Source organism: Ornithodoros turicata, chromosome 6 (assembly GCF_037126465.1).
Source record: "Ornithodoros turicata isolate Travis chromosome 6, ASM3712646v1, whole genome shotgun sequence".
Classification (NCBI taxonomy): domain Eukaryota; kingdom Metazoa; phylum Arthropoda; class Arachnida; order Ixodida; family Argasidae; genus Ornithodoros; species Ornithodoros turicata.
The window spans coordinates 49,778,138-49,784,615 of NC_088206.1; the positions used below are offsets into that span (position 1 = coordinate 49,778,138).

At 47.1% G+C, this 6,478-nt stretch overlaps 1 long non-coding RNA gene across 1 annotated transcript; it reads left to right on the forward strand.

The window, feature by feature from the left end:
- The first annotated feature begins 4,785 nt into the window (after positions 1–4,785).
- Positions 4,786–5,590, forward strand: LOC135398008 (uncharacterized). The gene is made up of 2 exons (XR_010423949.1): positions 4,786–4,944; positions 5,414–5,590. It is a non-coding gene; the product is annotated as an uncharacterized LOC135398008 (long non-coding RNA).
- The last annotated feature ends 888 nt before the right edge of the window (positions 5,591–6,478 follow it).

Here is a 6,478-nt window from a genome sequence, read left to right on the forward strand (position 1 = left end):
CCGGCACGGGGCTTTTATCGCTTTTAATACTTTTATAGGCTGCGAGCGTCGCGCGATGCTCAGTCGTCCTTACACGGTAGGGCGTTCGCAGCTTGAGTCTCTGAGAGCTGATCAGTTTTAGGGATGTTTTAGGGGGGTCACATATCACGAACGACTGCATCTTGAAGAAATATTAGAATATTCCGAGTCGTAATGAGTAAGACGGTATAAAAAAAATGTAGTCTGACGGTTGGAGGTCTATTTGCATGTCAGGACAATGCGAGCTGCCATATTGAATACTGGAAGAACGTCGGCTACAGCGTTGCTCATTTTTTATAACAGCTAGGACATTCGACAGAAGGCAACACTAAAGGACAAGAGTAGGACGGGACAGGACGCAGGTTCTGTCATAGCTTTTGCAGTTCTGTCCTTTACGGCGTCCTGCATGGAGTGTTTTGGCGATTATATGCTATTCCATATCTCTGATGTCCCGTTAGGGGCCCCTGATCTACAATGAGGCATCACCTGTTCGATCGCAATGCCTCGTTGACGTACCCTTAAGTTCTCCTGTGGGACCACTAAACTCACCTGATAGGCAGTTAGATACCCTTTATTGGGCCGCCAGGGGCCTTGTGGTACCATCAGGCCTTTTTGTGGGGCCATTTGGCCCACCTGACAGGCTGTGGGACAACATTTGTCGGACCGCTAACAGCCCTGTTGGACCACAAGGAGTTGTTAATGTGCCGACAAGCTGCTTTGATGGTCCATCAAAATATTCTAATGGAGTCTTGATGAATTTGTGATGGTGACTTGATGGATTTTTCGATCGGGTACGTTCAACACTGTCCTTCGGCCCTTGAGAAACTGGAACAATTTTTATCGACGAGCTCGTCGATAAAAATTGTCCTCCTCACTGGGCTATCGCCCTAAGTCAGAAACGACGCAATCTGCACAGAAATAGCTTCAATGCCTATCGTTGACAAGGACTGAACCCGAGACAGGAAATGCTCTTCAGGGCCCGTGAAAGGCAGCCCATCGCTTTTTCCCTGCCCTTGTGCCTTTGCCTCTCCTTCTTCGTTTAGCACAGCTTCTACTGTAGTAGAGCTATACTACAGAAGGCGAGCGCCGGGAAAGCCTTTGTCAATAGCTCGCTAAGGTTGTTGACTTGCGAAGAGCTGACCCCACTCATCTCAAGGTCACCAAGCAGAAGCATACCTAGGAGATTTAAAAAAAACAGTCGGGTACGCTAGTCGGGTTCCGTACGCTAAGATTTTTGTGAAAATGTGCTCTAGAACCGTTTTTATGCCTGTTTGTATCGGAATGGGGTGGCAGGACGACATATGGTTACGGCAGTAGGGTATGGTGGGGCAAGATGAGACACGGGGCAAGACGCGACATTTTTTTTGCTCGACGCCGCCTGTCTCAGATATGCATTGATCCATCTGCTTCAAACTTTACTCGTAGGTGGCTCTGCATGTCCGCTTTATTGCATGTGAAAATTGTCCGGACTGGTTTATGCGTTGAAGAGAAAAAAATCGGTGTCTTCTGCCTGGAATGTAAATACCCGCCAAAAGGGCGCGATTTTCTGTAGTCCTTTTTCTTGTCATCTGTGCAGCAGCGTTTTGCAGGCTTATCTTGTCCATGTACGAGGGGCGTTCAAGTCAAACCGGGACTTTCTGTCTACCGAGTGTACAAATGGCTCGCGCTGCTTCTTTTTCGTCATTTTCACACGCGACAGACCTCCGCGTTCACCACGTGGTGGTTCAAAGTTTGTGCAAAACAGAAGGCACGTGCTGGACAAGATGGCCAACAACGAGGTGAGCGCGCACATCAAACAGCGAATTGTCATGAAGTTTCTCATGAATGAAGGCGTAAAGTCATCTGAAATTCGCAGAAGACTTCAGGCTCAGTATGGCCACGATACACTTAGCCGCAGCAAAGCGTTTAAGTGGTGCAAACGGTTCCGTGACGGCCGTACGTCAGTGCAGGACGATCCCGGGCGGGGCGGCTCAGAGCCCAGTATCAGAGTTCCTGAGAACATCCAACTTGTGGAGCGCCTGATCCTCAAGGACCGACGGATAACATGTCTCGAACTGGCTCCTTTCTGTGGGAACGTTGAACACCTTCATGAACGTTCATGAACACCTCCAGTTTCGGACAGCCGGGCCTCATCACCAAAGGAGTCCTCCTTCTACAGGACAATGCACGCTCGCATACCGCGGATCTCACGACACGCACCTTACAGGAACTTGGCTGGGAGTTGCTGCCACATCCCCCTTATAGTCCAAACCTCGCCCCCAGCGATTTTCATCTCTTCGAGCCACTGAAGGCGTTCCTTGGGGGCCGCCACTTCAGCTGCGACGACGAGGTCAAGAATGCGGTCCGATCGTGGCTGCTACTCGCCAGTAAGGAGCTCTACGCTGCTGGCATCCAAGCCCTCGTGAAACGCTGGGGCATGTGCATTAGTGCAGCTGGAGATTACGTTGAAAAATAAAACTACCTAGTTTCTCGCCTGTAAGTTCATTTTACGTTTGCGAAAAATGAAAAGTCCCGGTTTGACTTGAACACCCCTCGTAAGTCCACATTCTATTTCTCTATTCATTCATTAGATATATGCAAAATATGGGCACTCTTGGTTATTGTTATCTGGTGTTGAACAGAAAAATTAATGCATCTGATGACATGCACGGGGCAAGACGTGACAATGTAATGTAATTTAAATTTAACGCAATTTAAATTGTAATGTATCTCAGCAACGGATAAGTCAACTATTAGGTAGCTTTGTGCTTGTTCCTCAGACATTTCTTTTTTACATATTACCTATAGGATTTTCCAGGAAATTTTCCTGTTTCCTACGATATTTCCAGCAAAGCAGAAGCACAAACACTGTCAGGGACACATCAGACTGGTGGTGCCTTGTTTGGAAAGGACGGTGAAGCAAAATAGCATCGGGTTCTGTGTGGTTATATTGCACATCATGATGGCGGTGGGCTCAAGGTGGTTGGGTAGGGGCCCACGGGCTTTATTTTGTCTGCTTGGATTGCAAAAACTAATTTGTATAGTTCATTACCACGACGTGTCATATCTTGCCCCGAGGGTTGGGGCAAGATGAGACAATCTGCAGTTTAGAATTTCTTGTTCTGTGTTTATTTTAGACCGGCTACGCCCGTTCTGCATTTACAGGTCAGAAGCTCTAGACCCCTCAGAATGTGCCCACGGCTATTTTTTTACCACGAAAAATAAAAATTTCACATTAAATTGCAAATTTCTGTCTCGTCTTGCCCCACCCTACCCTATTTGGTCCACTGACCACGATGCAGTAGCCAAAGAAGCCTTTGTTTCCTTCAAGAATTGGAGCTGCAGGTGCCCCAGGGGCAACCACCCTGCTCCAGCACACCCCCATCCAGCTCACGTACTACTACTCCATAAGGGTTAAGTAAAGAGTGATCAAGTGGGCAGCCAAGTTGGCCTAGAGGAAATGAAAAATACCCAGGCAGCACATGGTGGGATAATAGATGGCTATATGGTGTCTAACCTTAGACATCTGGGATAACTATAGAATGTCTAAGGCTAGACCTAATGTCAAGTAGACGTCCACTAGCATAGCAGTAGACGTGCTAATGTAACACTAATAGCCATCTAACCTTAGACATTGAATGTCTACGTACGTTGACATCATTTACCCCTTTTCTAGACATGATGCCTAAAATTAGTCATGCCTCTTAGACATGCATTTGCACTGAAGTTTAGATTTAGATCTGTTTTATACCTCCATTTCGGAAGTAGGTCTAGGGTTAGACCTTCACCTCACTTTTGCTACCCTTATCCGTAGTTTAGACGTCTTGTCTATCCTACCCTCTGTGCATATTAATGTCAATTTTCTGTCTATGTATAACCCTTTGTGAGTACTTCAGTCTGAGAGCACGCATTTTATAATGAATTTATTTCAACCAAAAACTGTACACTAAGTATACAAAACTAGCGGTGAACCCTTCAGATCTGTTTGTTACAATGGAGCACAAATAATGTGCAAAAATGTGATTAGCTTTGGTGTTCGGTTCAGTCGAAGCAGAAGCGCGCGCGTTCGGCTACGCGCTCGTTTATCGCATCCAGAAGTGCTTGGAGTGTAGCATAATAGCTGGGAGGCAGACACTTGCAACGATCGAGGGATTTTCGTCTTGATCGTGAAAGAAAATTGACGCACTATGGGGAGAGAATTGCGTAGAGCTTCTCCGTGTCCCTCAACGGGCGTTAACCGTAGCAGCTTTAAAAAGGGTTCTGGAATGTGCAACTCTTCTGGCGCTTTCAGAGAGTAGACATTATCCGTGAATTCTAGCGAGGCGTCCAACTTGTGCAACTGGAAATACTTGTTGAGTGTGTTATGTAGGGATGTGGTTTCCGAATTCAAAGTGATGTCGCCGAAAGCAACGGGTGCAGCGTGCTCCAATAAGACGGAGGTGGCTTCGCGTTCACTCATTTTGGGAGGCTTCACCGCACGACCTGCTTCGCGCGAGGAGACTAGGAGTCAGGATGATACAGGATACAGGATGAGGATACTAGGAGGATACAGAATGATGACGCAAGTGCAGTGCGCGCTGCCTTTATAGAGCATTTTCAAATAAACATGTGCAAAGAAACGAGAGCAAAACCGAAACGCAGAAGCAACCTGTTGCCGCCAGGAGAGCGCGCGCGCGCAAAGAAAAGATAGAGTGAAACCAAAACTCGAGGGAGTGCAGGAGAGCGCCCGCGAGGGGATAATCGCTGAAGGACGGCCGCGGCGGCGCGGAGGACGCTAGGAGCGCGCACGCACGCATTTGTAGCACCCATAGAGTGGCGCCTGCGTCAGTCTGCCGCTGGCTCTCGTGGAGTGTGGAAGTGCCCAGTCGGTCGCTTCGCCGTCACCGCGCCATGTCAGTTGAGGCTTGGCTGTCAACGGGAGCGGACGCTCTGTCTACGGAGGGAAAGGTGAGGGATTTGCCATAGCGGTTTTTCCCGACGTTTGCACATTTTTTACCGCGCTCACATTAAGCCTTTTCCCCGTGCTGTCACATGTTTAGCATTTGCCGTATCGGCTAGGCCTTTTCCCCACATGACTGGACATGTTTGGCAGTAACTTCCACACCGTTGAGTTTCGTAGCGTTGTGCGTCTTAAGCCTTTTCTCCGTGTTGTCACATGTTTAGCGGTGTGTGCCTAGCATTTTGTGGTTGTCGTCTTGTGTTAGCTGTTGTGCGGTGTCGATGTGGTTAGGCCTAATCAATCCCTTTAAGCCTTTTCTCCGTGCTGTCGCATGTTTACCATTTGCCGTAGCAGTTAGGCCTTTTCCCCGGTGTTTTGTACACGCTCTCGCTTGTTTAGACTTGTTTAGCTGTGTCTTTCTTGTTGCAATTTTTACCCACCGCTATTGTTTTTTTGTTCTCTGTCTTTCTCGCATAGAGCGATGACGGTGGCGCCATCTGGTGTGATGTCAACTAGGTGGTCACCTGTCGTCGATCTCTGCAACTACTGGCCGTCAACGAGCAACATGGTGGACGCTGGTCACTCAGGTGTTCCGGAGCAGTTTCTTCGACATGGCATCGTTGATTTTCGAATAAATTGTTTCTCTCCACTCTATTTCTGTCTATTTTTTCTTTTTTATGACTACGAGTATCCGAAAACATACAGGGTGGTGTGGACACGAGTTAGATGCTCCCCAATTAGTTTGGTGACTCCCTGCCCTGCTGGAAATAGTAGGCACGATCTCATTCATTTCTTCACGAAATGAGATTCAATGAGAAATCAGACTGACAATTCGTTCAACGTGTGAAAGCCGACTTTCTCATTGACTGAATAGGAAGTTAAGCAGGGAAGCTGCCTTCGCGAAACCCGGCTCCACCGTGTTGTGTGGCGAAGACTACATCAACGAAGCAAGGAACCAATTCAACGAATTGGTTTAGTGGGCGTCAATGAGAAATGTTGGTTTCCAATTGATTTAATGGGATCCAACGTGTTGTGTATTACAGACTGTGCCAATAGAAGGAATGAGGAACTGGCCTAATGTGTATCAATGTGAAAATGCTTTCCAATTGGATTAATGGGATACAATATGTCGCATTACCGCCACTGCAATAATGGAGAAGTCAGTTGCTAATGGAACGAGCGTAATGGTGACCGACTGCACATCATCACTCTCAAATTAAGTAATAATATTTTATTATGAAGAACGCTGTACATTTGTGTTGAGGATAAACTAATTTGAATCAATTCAAACAAATGAAATTCGAGGACACGAACTGCATCAAAAATATGACAAGTGAAATTTGAATAAAAATTTGAAATTAAAATTTATTCTGAACAAATCGACTGAGGAGGCGAACAGACCGTCGGCCGCGATGTCGCCAAGAGGCCGCGTCGTAATACGTTTCCATGCCGCACCACATAGCGGCTCGTGCGAGCTGAAAATAGTTGGTGTTATTTCAAATGTTTGTGGACATATTATGCTCAAGTACATATGCCGTGGTA